The following is a 14,226-nucleotide window of genomic DNA, read 5'->3' as shown; positions in this document are numbered from 1 at the left end:
AACGCAGTAATCTGATTGAAGTCTTCTGATGGAATATTACAAAATTAGACATTAACTCTTGAATCACTTCAACTATCATCTGTTCTAAAATATATATTGCGGAGGTGCTTTATTTAATAATTTATACATTTATGGTGGTTGCCACCTATTCTTTCCCCCTCACCATTGTCTTGGGCTGAACCAGACTGTTCTCACCCTCAGCATCCTATTCAACCAAGAGCTAAGCTTTCATCCCAATATGCTCTCCATCACAGATACTGCCTACCTGTGACATCGCCCACTTTACCCCAGCCCATCTGCTACTGAAACCATCATCCATGCCTTTATCACTTCCAGACTCAAGTATTCCAATGCTCTCCTGGCCAAGCTCCCATACTCCACCTATCATATACTTCAACCTTTGCTGCCTGTATCCTATCCGGCACCAAATCTTGTTCATCCATCACCCTGTCTTCGATGAGCTACATTGCCACAAATATAAAATTCTCATCTACATCCTGAAATCTAGAGCAGGTCAGAGGCTGGGTATTCTGTGGTGAGTGACTCACCTCCTGACTCCCGAAAGTTGCGCCACAACCTACAAGGCACAAGCCAGGATTGTGATGGAATACGCACCACTTGCCTGTAGGAGTGCAGCTGCAACAACACTCAAGTGGCTCGACACCGTCCAGGACAAAGCAGTCTGTTTGATTGGAGCCCCTGCCACGAGTTTAAACATCCACTCCCTCCACCACCAGAGTACCATGGCTGCAGTGTGTACTATCTACAGGAAGCACCACAGTAACTCTCCAAGGCTTCTCCCACGCACCCCCAAAATTCACAACCTCTGCCACCTAGAAGGACAAGGCTAGCCGGTGCATGGGAACACCATCCTGACCTGTATGTATTTCACCGTGCTTTCATTATCGTTGGGTCAAAATCCCGGAACTCCCCTTTGAACAGCATTGTGGGAGCACCTTCACCACATGGACTGCAGTGCCGTATCCAAGTCTAGCCTCTAGTGGCACCCCTGCACTCCCTTTGTCCTAGTATTAGTGGCTGTGTTTTCAAACCACCTAGGCCGTACACTGGGGAATTATTTTCCTAAACCCCTCTACCTCCATCTTGCTCTCCTCCTTCAAGACCCTCCTTAAAATCGACCTCCGTGACCAAGCTTTACTTGGTTAGCCCTCCCAATATCTTCTTCGCCTGCTCAGTGTCCATTTTTGCCTGATTACACCTCTGTGAAGTGCCTTGGAATGTTTTTCTACATTAAAGGCGCTAGACAATAGCGGATAACAGGAGATTCTTTAGACTGTATATAGTTAGAATCTGCATACAGAAGCAGAAATTGCCCGTGGGCCTTACTCACTTAGGTTCTGCTCTGTACCTGATGATTTCAAGTTTAACCTGTTCTTCTAAACAAGTGGGAGGGACATGTGCCGGAAATTGGCGGGGATCTTCTTTAAATATGCAGATCGGACTCCAATTATGTCATCGGGGCCCAACTGTTATATTCACCAGGGGCCTGTGCAGGGAAGCTGCTGGGACCAACCTAGCAAGAAGAGGCGTTGGGGCAAGGAGGCCAAAAAAGGCCCCGGAGGAGTAGGAGTGCTATTCTGGGCCAAATAGGGAAGTTTACGCCTCCCCTGCCCAGAGTTCCCCCCTACCCCCCTGCCCTCCTATAAATTACAAGGCCTTCTCGAACTCACACATCCCGCCTCCCCCCCCCCCGCACGTCAACTTCCCAGACTGCTGGAGACAATTGATGCTTCAGCCACCTGACAATCCACTCCAGCCAGCGAGCTGCCGCAGTTTCAGGCAGGAGACTGACTGAGTCTCTGTAGACCAGTAAAAATCTCCCAGGCCTCACTCTGCCGAGATGGGGATGGTTTGTCACTTGCCTCGGCCTCCTCTCACCCAGTGTTAAAGTCGGGGCTCATATTTTACATATAATGTAGGCTTATTGCTGACAAATCAGATCAAATATAAATGGATGAGCTACTGCAGACTTCTGAAAAATGTCTCTATACACAAACTACAATATTAGGTACTAAGAAAGTACTTTCAAAGAAATTGTCACAATTCACCACAAACCAGCCAGACTACTTTACGCTGTCATGTCTCGCGCATACAAACCGAGGAATTATCCAAATTAGTCCTGGCCCCATCAGGATATGAGTTTGAGGATAATTAATGCAGCGCTGTCTGTCACCGTTTTGGGAAGTTTGGGCCAGGCTCAGTTCCTGGTGAAGCCCACGAAGAAAATTCAACCCGAATCCTGTTCAGAGTGATTTGTTTCTTGGAACTCGTCTCATCCTCTGCAGTATGGTCTTGTTTGAATTCATGTCTTTTGTCAACTCATTGTAAATGTCAATGAGATCCAGCTGCACACATGACCAGCAACATCATAACATTACGGTCACATCATTGCTCATGTTTCCTGCAGGAAACATCATCAGTAGAATTGACAAATAGGAGATGCGGTCACTGTGGAGTCAGGAGCATTTAAAACATGTTTTATTAACATATTAATACAGTTTTAACGCACTCCTGGCTGGCCTCCCATATTCTACCCTATGTAAACTTGGGGTCATTCAAAACTCACCTGCCCATGTCCTAACTCACACCAAGTCCCGCTCACCCACCACCCCTGTGCTCGCTGACCTACATTGGCTCCCGGTGAAGCAACAGCTCAATTTTAAAATTCACACTCTTGTTTTCAAATTCATCCATGGCCTCACCCCTCCCTATTCCTGTAATCTCCTTCAGCCCCACAACCCGCCCAAGATATCTGCACTCCTCTAATTCTTGTCTCTTGAGCATCCCTGATTTTAATCGCTCAACTATTGGTGACCGTGCTTTCTGTTGCCTCAGCCCGAAGCTCTGGAATTCCCCTCCCTAAACCTCTCTGCCTCTCTATCCTCCTTTAAGATGCTCCTTAAAACCTACTCTTTGACCAAGCTTTTGGTCACCTGCACTAATTTCTCCTCAAGTGGCTCAGTTTCAAATTGTGTTCCATAATACTCCTGTGAAACGTTTTGGGACGTTTTGCTATGTTCAAAGAGCTACATAAATACTAATTGTGTTGTAATTTCACTAAATACACATAACAGGAAAGAATAAACTGAAAGGGAGATAGCGTTCTCTATCAAACAAGAATAAAAGGAAGGCAAATATTGTCCCCTCTCAACACATATTACAATTATAACTGGTCAGACCTTTAAAAAAATTGTCACTCTTTTCCATGGACCCTTTCCTCAACGTCTGTAGTCAAATAGTCAATGTCCTGTACAGTTTATTCCACTCCCGAAACCCATTTTCTACCACTTACTGCTACTATAATACTTACACCAGTGCATATTCCCTCTCCTCCCAGATATCACTTGTTTTACTTTTCATCAACCATAGACTGCACAAATCACATTGAGTTTCACATCAGATGGAACTACATAGAGAATACAAAATGGAAGCGAATGAAAATAGGAATTTTAGGTTAGAACATTTTCTCCGTCTTGGAGCAGAGGTCAGGTATTCTGGGAGCGAAGACACTTGGTTGGGTCTCTACAAACTGAAAGATGTCATGGCAAAAATCTTATGATGGGGGCAGGGTGGGGGATGCTTTAGAATTCTCTGCCCCAGAGGGCTGAGGATGCAGAGTCTCTGAATATATTCACAGCTGAGAGAGATAGATTTTTGGTCTAGGGGAATCAAGGGATATGGTGATCGGGCAGGAAAGTGGAGTTGAGGTCAATGATCAGCCATGATCTTACTGAGCAGGCATGAGGGGCCGTATGGCCTACTCCTGCTCAGATTTCTTATGTTCTTGTGTTCCTTCCGCCCACCTCTTGTCCCAACCTCAGTTTGGGCGGTTACCGAACCTGTTAGAAATTCTGCCAGATATAAGAACATAAGAATTAGGAACAGGAGTAGGCCATCGAGCTCCTCGAGCCTGCTCCGCCATTCAACAAGCTCATGGCTGATCTGGCCGTGGACTCAGCTCCACTTACCCGCCCGCTCCCCGTAACCCTTAATTGCCTTATTGGTTAAAAATCTATCTATCTGTGATTTGAATACATTCAATGAGCAAGCCTCAACTGCTTCCTTGGGCAGAGAATTCCACAGATTCACAACCCTCTGGGAGAAGAAATTCTTTCTCAATTCGGTTTTAAATTGGCTCCCCCGTATTTTGAGGCTGTGCCCCCTAGTTCTAGTGTCCCCGACCAGTGGAAACAACCTCGCTGCCTCTATCTTGTCTATCCCTTTCATGATTTTAAATGTTTCTATTAGATCACCCCTCATCCTTCTGAACTCCAACGAGTAAAGACCCAGTCTACTCAATCTATCATCATAAGGTAACCCCCTCATCTCCGGAATCAGCTTAGTGAATTGTCTCTGTAGCCGCTCCAAAGCTAGTATATCCTTCCTTAAGTAAGGTGACCAAAATTGCACGCAGTACTCCAGGTGCGGCCTCACCAATATCCTGTACAGTTGCAGCAGGACCTCCCTGCTTTTGTACTCCATCCCTCTCGCAATGAAGGCCAACATTCCATTCGTCTTCCTGATTACCTGCTGCACCTGCAAACTAACTTTTTGGGATTCATGCACAAGGACCCCCAGGTCCCTCTGCACCGCAGCATGTTGTAATTTCTCCCCATTCAAATAATATTCCCTTTTACTGTTTTTTTCCAAGGTGGAGGACCTCACATTTTCCGACATTGTATTCCATCTGCCAAACCTTAGCCCATTCACTTAACCTACCTAAATCTCTTTGCAGCCTCTCTGTGTCCTCTACACAACCCGCTTTCCCACTAATCTTTGTGCCATCTGCAAATTTTGTTACACTACACTCTGTCCCCTCTTCCAGGTCATCTATGTATATTGTAAACAGTTGTGGTCCCAGCACCGATCCCTGTGGCACACCACTAACCACCGATTTCCAACCCGAAAAGGACCCATTTATCCCGACTCTCTGCTTTCTGTTAGCCAGCCAATTCTCTATCCATGCTAATACATTTTCTCTGACTCCGCGTACCTTTACCTTCTGCAGTAACCTTTTGTGTGGCACCTTATCGAATGCCTTTTGAAAATCGAAATACACCACATCCATCGGTACACCTCTATCCACCATGCTCGTTATATCCTCAAAGAATTCCAGTAAATTAGTTAAACATGATTTCCCCTCCATGAATCCATGTTACGTTTGCTTGATTGCACTATTCCTATCTAGATGTCCCGCTATTTCTTCCTTAATGATAGCTTCAAGCATTTTCCCCACTATAGATGTTAAACTAACCAGCCTATAGTTACCTGCCTTTTGTCTGCCCCTTTTTTTAAAAACAGAGGCGTTACATTAGCTGCTTTCCAATCCGCTGGTACCTCCCCAGAGTCCAGAGAATTTTGGTAGATTATGACGAATGCATCTGCTATAACTTCCGCCATCTCTTTTAATACCCTGGGATGCATTTCATCAGGACCAGGGGACTTGTCTACCTTGAGATCCATTAGCCTGTCCAGCACTACCCCCTAGTGATAGTGATTGTCTCAAGGTCCTCCCTTCCCACATTCCCGTGACCAGCAATTTTTGGCATGGTTTTTGTGTCTTCCACTGTGAAGACCGAAGCAAAATAATTGTTTAAGGTCTCAGCCATTTCCACATTTCCCATTATTAAATCCCCCTTCTCATTTTCTAAGGGACCAACATTTACTTTAGTCACTCTTTTCCGTTTTATATAATCGGTAAAAGCTTTTACTATCTGTTTTTATGTTTTGCGCAAGTTTACTTTCGTAATCTATCTTTCCTTTCTTTATTGCTTTCTTAGTCAGTCTTTGCTGTCGTTTAAAATTTTCCCAATCTTCTAGTTTCCCACTAACCTTGGCCACCTTATACGCATTGGTTTTTAATTTGATACTCTCCTTTATTTCCTTGGTTATCCACGGCTGGTTATCCCTTCTCTTACCGCTCTTCTTTTTCACTGGAATATATTTTTGTTGAGCACTATGAAAGAGCTCCTTAAAATTCCTCCACTGTTTCTCAATTGTGCCACCGTTTAGTCTGTGTTTCCAGTCTACTTTAGCTAACTCTGCTCTCATCCCACTGAAGTCCCCTTTGTTTAAGCATAGTACGCTCGTTTGAGACACTACTTCCTCACCCTCAATCTGTATTACAAATTCAACCATACTGTGATCACTCATTCCGAGAGGATCTTTTACTCGGAGATCGTTTACTATTCCTGTCTCAGTACACAGGACCAGATCTAAGATAGCTTGCTCCCTTGTAGGTTCTGTAACATACTGTTCTAAGAAACAATCCCATATGCATTCTACGAATTCCTCCTCAAGGCTACCCCGTGCAATTTGATTTGACCAATCAATATGTAGGTTAAAATCCCCCATGATTACTGCCGTTCCTTTTTCACATGCCTCCATTATTCCCTTGATTATTGTCCGCCCACCGTGAAGTTATTATTTGGGGGCCTATAAACTACGCCCACCAGTGACTTTTTCCCCTTACTATCTCTAATCTCCACCCACAATGATTCAACATTTTGTTCATCAGAGCCAATATCATCTCTCTCAACTGCCCTGATATCATCCTTTATTAACAGAGCTACCCCACCTCCTTTCCCTTCTTGTCTATCTTTCCGAATTGTCAGATACCCCAGTATGTTTAATTCCCAGTCTTGGCCACCCTATGTCAACAGGAAGCAGCTGCATCTGCCTTTCTGTGCCGCATGTATATGCCTTTCTGTGCCGCATGTCGGCCCCACTAAGTGGAATTCAAATGCCAATCGATCTCAGCCAGATCAACAGCAGCACTGTTGGAATTCCTACCCTTTTATGTCTGAATGTGGCAAACCAGAGAATTGTTGTGGTCCATCCCACAGCTGGGAATAGAAATCATGTTACATTACTCTGCACAGAGCACACATTTATAACTCACAAGACCTCATCATCGAGTGTAATTTAATACAGAAATTGTAAATGTATTTTTGAAGAAAAGGAAAAGGCACTTCAGTAACTCCCCATCACATCATATGGGCAGCCAATCGTTTCCCTCCAGAAAGAACTGACCACTGACTTGAAACTTCCCCCTATTGGTAATTAAATTCATGGGGTAATCTTGGCGTCAAATATTACATGCTTCACTAGGGAGTCAAGAAACTAGTAAGAATTTCAGTTCTAAGGTTACATAAAAATATATGTTCAAATGTCACCAGTGCTGCATGCAAAGACGACACTCGGGGGTAGATTTTCAACCTGCCACCCCGGCATAAAACTGCCATTGCAGATTGGCTGCCTGTTATGGGCACTGTTCATTTTTCAACGCCATTGAAAATTTTGCAGTGTCTATGAAGGTAGCAAGTTGAAAATCTACCTGTTAAATGCCACATAGCTAGCCAAAAGACTGGCCATACTGCTCTCTTGGTCCAAATATGGTAGAAGCGTAGCGATCTTCAGTTACTGGACAGGATGACTCACGGAGATGCAGGGCTCGATGATGACATGGTAACTGTGAAAATAGGATTTTTATTTTTATTTCCATCAGTTGTCAAACACCACACAAATGGAAATACTTTGTGTCATCTTTTAACACAAGCTGTCAAACAGAATTTGAATTCTCATTTCAGTATCTGACAAGCACGGCCAAAGGCCTGAAGCCAATATAAACAAGAAGTACCTTATAAGTATTACCAAAAAGCATTTGGATTAACTTCAGATAATAACTGCCTATAATCTGCTGAGGGGTTAGCAGAAGTGCCGAGAAATCCCAGAATCATAGGGCTCAAGTTTCGGACCCCCGCTAGAACAGCGCACATCAGAGAGGCCCGCCTAATTTGCGGAACAGAAATTGCGGCGAATACTTACCTCGCAATTCTCGGATATATATGTCGAGCCGTTTCCAGCTCGGCGTGGCGCAGCAGAAGCTGCTGGGGGCTGAGCTACAGCCCTGTGCCAAAGAGAGTGCCGGCAGCTGTACACGTGCGCAGTAGCTCCTGGCCCTCCCAGTGCGTCCTGTCTCCGGGCGACGATCCTATCCCTGGCCGAAGGGATGTCGCCCCCTATCCCGGGCCGAGTGGCCTGACTGCCCTTGCCTCTTCCGCGGCGGGCCCGCCCGGCATCTCCTGGGGACGGGCCCCACCCGAACTCCTCGTCGGCGGCTGGCCCGCCCACCCGGCATCTCGCTGGGATGGGCCCCGTCCAAAGTCCTCGTCAGCGGTGGGGCCCGCCTGACCCGCATCTCCTCGGGGGCGGGCCCCGCCTGAGCAGCTCTTCAGCTGGCTATTGGAGGGGTCCTGGTGTTGCAGTAGGTGAGTAGAAACGTTTAATTTTTTATTTATTGATTGATTTTTTTTTTATTTAATTTTTTTTGATTGATTTATTGGTTGACTTATTGATTTATTTATCATTGGTGATGATGGCTCTTTATTGAAAAAAGTGAAGTGTTTAATGCTTTGTAAAATTCCCTAACTTCCCTTCCCCCCCATTTATCTCTCGCTACCTGTGCCTAATTTATCAAGTGTAGGCAAGGTTTTTCTCAGCGTACAAAAATCGACACTTATTCCGTTCTAAGTTAGTTTGGAATAACTTTTCGCTGCCTAAACTTGCAAAACAGGCCTAAGTGGCTAGTAATGCCTCCTTTTGAAAAAAAAACTGTACCAAAAACAAAACTATTCCAACTAACTAGAACTGGAGCAAACTAAATGCCGAGAATTGTGATTTCTAAGATACTCCATACTAAACTAGTTGCTCCAAAAAAATAGGAGCAACTCTAGCCGAAACTTGAGCCCATGGTGACTGTTAGAACATGTCAGTTGCTATAGATACCTTCATTGCTATATATTGGATTGTCAAAGATGAAAAGCATCTACTACCCTTTGTGAAACAGATTCTAACAATTGTTGTTAGTATTGGAGGTGGGTTTTACAGAATTTTTCCTGTTTCATGACCTATTCAGAACGGAGATTAAAGTGATTCTTACCTACACGATACTGATTCTTCCAAGCCAAAAATTATACTGCACTTAAGCATACATTAGAACTATTTACTTACTTATTGTGGCCTGTTCATTTACACGTACTTTTTCACCCACTTGAAACTTTAAATTTACAACAACATGAAAGAAGTTCCAGCTGTAAAGTCTCCCTCTCTTCGGTGCAATATGTCGCTTCTAAACAAAGATAACATTTGTGACACAAATACTAACTCCGCAGGACAGCGCCATGTATTATCTCTACGGCCTTGGCCTTGCGGGTCAATGACAAAGAAGTGATTTTAAAAAGATTATTGATTATCGATTAGGAGGGGATCCTTAAAGACGCCAGATCACATTAAATACTGTGATGTTTCAAAGTATTCTAGCAAGAGCTTGCTGAACATGGAATTGCAAATGAACATCAGATTGCTGGGATTCACCAGGGATAACTATTACCTGGAAAAAAAGTGTCTAGTTTAGCATCAGTCACATATTGCAAATGGACTGCTCCACTCCAACAGATCACACGCATTGTTCTTTTGCCAACCATTTCCCCCTCATCCTCTCCTCAAGGCATTGGGCTGGAACTTCGAGGTCCCGCTGGGGAGTGGACCGTCGGCATGCAACGTCCCGAGATTGCCCTGGTGCGATATTTGGCTCAGCGGTGACCTGTAGGTGAGGTTTTTTTTTTTTTTTAATCGCCCACAAGGTTCAGCAGAGCAGGGCAGTAGCTCTTCAAGAAAAAGGTCAGTGCTTGTTTTTTTTACTAATTATTTTAAAAATCTGTTGTGGTTATTTAGTTTCAAAGAGTCTTGGGAATTTTTTTTGCTTTTTTTTTAAAAAAGGTGATGTTTTTTGAAAAATTATTCTTATTGTTTGTCTGCTGTTAGGCCCAACCCACAGCTTTGGGGTAAATTTTTATTGATTTTTAAAAAATGTAATCGCGCATTTTTCTTAGGAACCACCCAATGGACCCTAAATTGCACTTTTTCGCCCAGAATGGGGGTACAAGGCCCATGTTTTTCGCTCGGCAGATTTTTTCATTTTCGGGGGAGAAGTTTTCGCCGGTGATAATCGTTCCAGTCTTGGCGGTCTTTTGGGTGGTGAACGGGCGCTGGGGTCTGATAGGAAATTCTAGCCCATTGATTTTTGCCGAGATACAATTCCATTGGTACCAACTATCCTCCAGTGCCTCACCCAAGTGTTCATTCTCCTTTGTGTGAGACAGTGAGTGTTGCTGGGGCCAAACATAGGGGACACCGCAATTGAACCCAACCGTGCCCCCACTCAACATTCACATCTTCACTTTCCACTGAGCTCAATCCTGCCCTCACCCAGCATTCACGCATGTGCCCTTTGCAGCAATCAGCAACTGGGAGCCGGTCAGATTATTTATCCAGAGGCTAATCGGGGCTGCTGAGGACAATTAAGAGTGTCCCTGTTTTCATTCCAGTGGAGCATAGACTAGGAATTGAACATAGGACTTTCCCATCTGTATGATTCAGTTACACACTGCCTTTCCCGAGTGAATCATCGGGGACATATGTAACACGTGCCAGAATTAAACAATTCAGGCTTCAACATTGAAAGTGAAAATAATTACGTTAGTTTACCCAGTCTTATTGTTGCTTTGCACAAACTGTAGTAAATATGGCAAACACAAAAGAATCTGCTACCTAATGTCTTATACTTCTTACAGCTGGCACCAATGGCTCAACCCTCAACATTTACTTGCCTGGCCTGATGTCCTCAACAAACTGAATTGCCTGGAATTTTCATTCCGAACACCGTAACTTGGAAACTGTTTACGCAAGGAACTGACCAAAGGCAAGCAGCTTCCTCACATGGAAAAAATAAGTTATCCAAGGCCACCTTAAGAGCAGGATTGCCAAACGTGGAAAATGGGAACTGGTTCAACCTATTGGCTGGGGAATTGTGCACAGCATGGAACGGCCCAAAAGATTACAAAATACATTTTCCAAAAATGGGGAAGTTAACACATGCATGGGCCCAAGTTTCAGCTAGAGTTGCTTCTATTTTTTGAAAGAGATCTTAGAAATCGCAATTCTTGGCATTTAGTTTGCGCCAGTTCTAGTTAGTTAGAATAGTTTCGTTTTAGTACAGTTTTTTTTTTAAAAAGGGGCGTTATCAGCCACTTACGTCTGTTTTGCAAGTTTAGGCAGCGAAAAGTTACTCCAAACTAACTTAGAACAGAATAAGTGTCGATTTTTGTACGCTGAGAAAAACCTTGCCTACACTTTATAAATTAGGCGCAGGTAGCGAGAGATGGTGGGGGTGGGGGGGGCGGGGAAGGAAGGTTAGAGGGAAGTTAGGAATTTTACAAAGCAATAAACACTTCACTTTTACCAATAAAGAGCCATCATTGTCATGTATTCAACTGTCATTGCAATCTATGTATAAACTGACCTAAGTTGTACACCGTGAGAACACTGACCACTAGGTGGTGAACTTGTGGGAGACACTCCTAACCTGAACTTTTAGGTATAAAAGGGGAAGTTCCACCCACCTTCATCACTTCAGTGCTGGAATAAAAGTTACTGGTCACAGAGTGACCTTCTTTCAAGTATGGGCCTCGTGTGCATTTGTACTGTATAGTAACGACATATCATTGGCGACGAGAAACTGGGATTTAAACCACTCAAGCATGGCCACTAGCAGCATAGACGAGAGGTTTGGGATGATTTTATTGAGAGACTACAGCAAAGATTTGTCACTAAGGAATGGCTGGGACAGGATTCGGTCGACAAACGCAGGGCTCATCTCCTGACGGTTTGTGGATCCAGGACGTACTCCCTGATGAAGGACCTTCTGGCGCCAGAGAAGCCGGCGGACAATACTTTTGAAGAGCTCAGTAAGTTGATCGGGGAGCACTTTAAACCGGCGAGCAGCATGCACATGGCGAGACACCGGTTTTACATGCACCGGCAGCGAGAAGGGCAAAGCGTTCCAGACTTCGTGGCAGACCTCCGGCAACTGGCGAGCTTATGTAAGTTCCCAGATGCATGCAGAGTGGAGATGCTGCGAGACTTTTTTTTATTGAGGGCATCGGGCACGCTGGGGTTTTCAGGAAACTGATTGAGACCAAAGACTTGACCCTGGAAACAGCGGCTTTGATGGCCCAGACATTCATCTCAGGGGAAGAATAGACCAGAATGATGTTTGACAAAAATCTTGGTTTAAATGCAGCAAATGGACAGGGAGTCAACATTGTTAACGCGGCACACAGTTCTCCAGGCAGACAAGGGCAATCGAATGTGCCCGAGCATGTAGTCGAACCCAAAGGGGGAATTCAACAGAGACAATGGCTAGCTGAAAGGCGATTCATGCCATCGCAATGGACAATGCGGCCAGTAATGGGGCCATCAACACCTGTCAATGGTGCGTTTAAGGACAGTTACAGAGACAGTCAGAGACGATCGACTGGTAGTGGACCTTTTGTTTCCAACAACAGCTCATGTTGGAGGTGTGGAGGCAAACACACAGCCAGAGCTTGCAGGTATCAGCAATATACCTGCAGAAACTGCAACGTCAGCGGTCACTTGGCACTCATGTGGAGGAAGCCTGCAGCCAGGTTGATGTACGAGGAGGACGAACCCGATGTAAGCCCTACGAGGCCAAATGGACACTGGGGGAAATCGCTGGAAGCTGAAGTTCAGCGAGTTCATGTGGAGCACATATACGGGTCATACACCAGGACGCCACCGATAATGATGACAGTGCTCCTCAATGGCATCCCAGTATCAATGGAGCTAGACACGGGGACCAGCCAGTCCCTGATGAGTATCAAACAGTTCGACAAGTTATGGGCATCCAAGCCCAGGAGGCGAAAATTATTGCCGATTGACGCATAGCTACGGACATATACAAAGGAGATCATTCCGGTGCTAGGCAGTGCCACGGTAGTCGTGACCCACAAAGATTCGGAGAACAGGTTGCCACTCTGGATTGTCCCAGGGGATGGTCCCGCACTGCTGGGGAGGAGTTGGCTTGCTGTCATGAACTGGAAATGGGGCGATGTCAATGCAATTTCTTCTGTGGAGCGAATATCATGCTCACAGATCCTGGACAAATTTGACTCACTATTTCACCCGGCATTGGCACTTTCATGGGGACCAAGGTAATGATTGACATAAACCCGGACGCCAGGTCAGTACACCACAAGGCCAGAGCAGTGCTGTACGTGATGCGGGAAAAGATAGAAGGCGAATTGGACCGCCTGCTGAGGGAAGGCATCATCTCACCAGTCGAATTCAGTGACTGGGGAGCCCGATCGTGCCGGTGCTCAAGGCGGATGGGCCGGTCAGGATATGTGGTGATTACAAGGCCACCATCAATCGGGTGTCACTCCAAGACTAATACCCACTACCGAGAGCGGAGGACCTCTTTGCTACATTATCCGGTGGCAAACTTTTTTCAAAATTGGACCTGACCTCAGCTTACATGACCCAGGAGCTGACGAGTGAGTCGAAAAAGCTGACAACCATCACGACACACAAGGGGTTGTTTGAGTACAACAGATGTCCATTCAGGATTCGCTCGGCCGCCACGATCTTTTAACGAAACATGGAAAGTCTCCAAGTCGATTCCAAGGACAGTGGTTTTTCAAGACGACATCCTCATCACGGGTTGTGATACTGAAGAACACCTCCACAACCTGGAGGAGGTGCTACGTAGACTGGACCGGGTAGGGCTGCAACTGAAAAAGGCGAAGTGCGTCTTCCTAGCTCCAGAGGTAGAATTCCAGGGGATGAGGGTAGCAGCAGACGGGATCAGACCTACTGCATCCAAAACAGAAGCGATCCAGAGAGCACTCAGGCCCCGTAACACGACGGAGCTGCGTTCGTTCCTGGGGCTCCTGAACTATTTTGGTAACTTTCTTCCCAAATTGAGCATGCTGTTAGAGCCGCTACACGTGCTCCTATGCAAAGGTCATGATTGGGTCTGGGGGGGCAGCCAGGAAAGGGCTTTTGATGGAGCATAACAAATTGCGTGCTCTAACAATCTTAACGCTATATGACCCATGTAAGAAACTTGTTTTAACGTGCGATGCGTCGTCCTATGGGGTCGGGTGTGTGTTGCAGCATGTTAATGCCAAGGGTCAGTAACAGCCTGTAGCTTATGCCTCCAGAAGTCTGTCCCAGGCAGAAAGGGGCTGCGGGATGGTAGAAAAGGAAGCGCTACCATGTGTATATGCAGTAAAAAAAATGCATTAGTACCTGTTTGACAGGAAATTTGAGCTGGAGACAGAT

The 14,226-nt window shown here is 45.4% G+C and overlaps 1 protein-coding gene across 4 annotated transcripts in view; it reads right to left on the bottom strand.

The window, feature by feature from the left end:
- rhbdf1a (rhomboid 5 homolog 1a (Drosophila)) overlaps positions 1-14,226 on the bottom strand; it is a 346,823-nt gene that overhangs the window by 222,144 nt on the left and 110,453 nt on the right. The window lies entirely within an intron of this gene.

This window comes from Pristiophorus japonicus, chromosome 15, assembly GCF_044704955.1.
Source record: "Pristiophorus japonicus isolate sPriJap1 chromosome 15, sPriJap1.hap1, whole genome shotgun sequence".
In the NCBI taxonomy this organism is placed as follows: Eukaryota; Metazoa; Chordata; class Chondrichthyes; family Pristiophoridae; genus Pristiophorus; species Pristiophorus japonicus.
The sequence above is the reverse complement of the archived record's forward strand: the minus strand, read 5'-3'. Positions and strand labels throughout refer to the sequence as shown.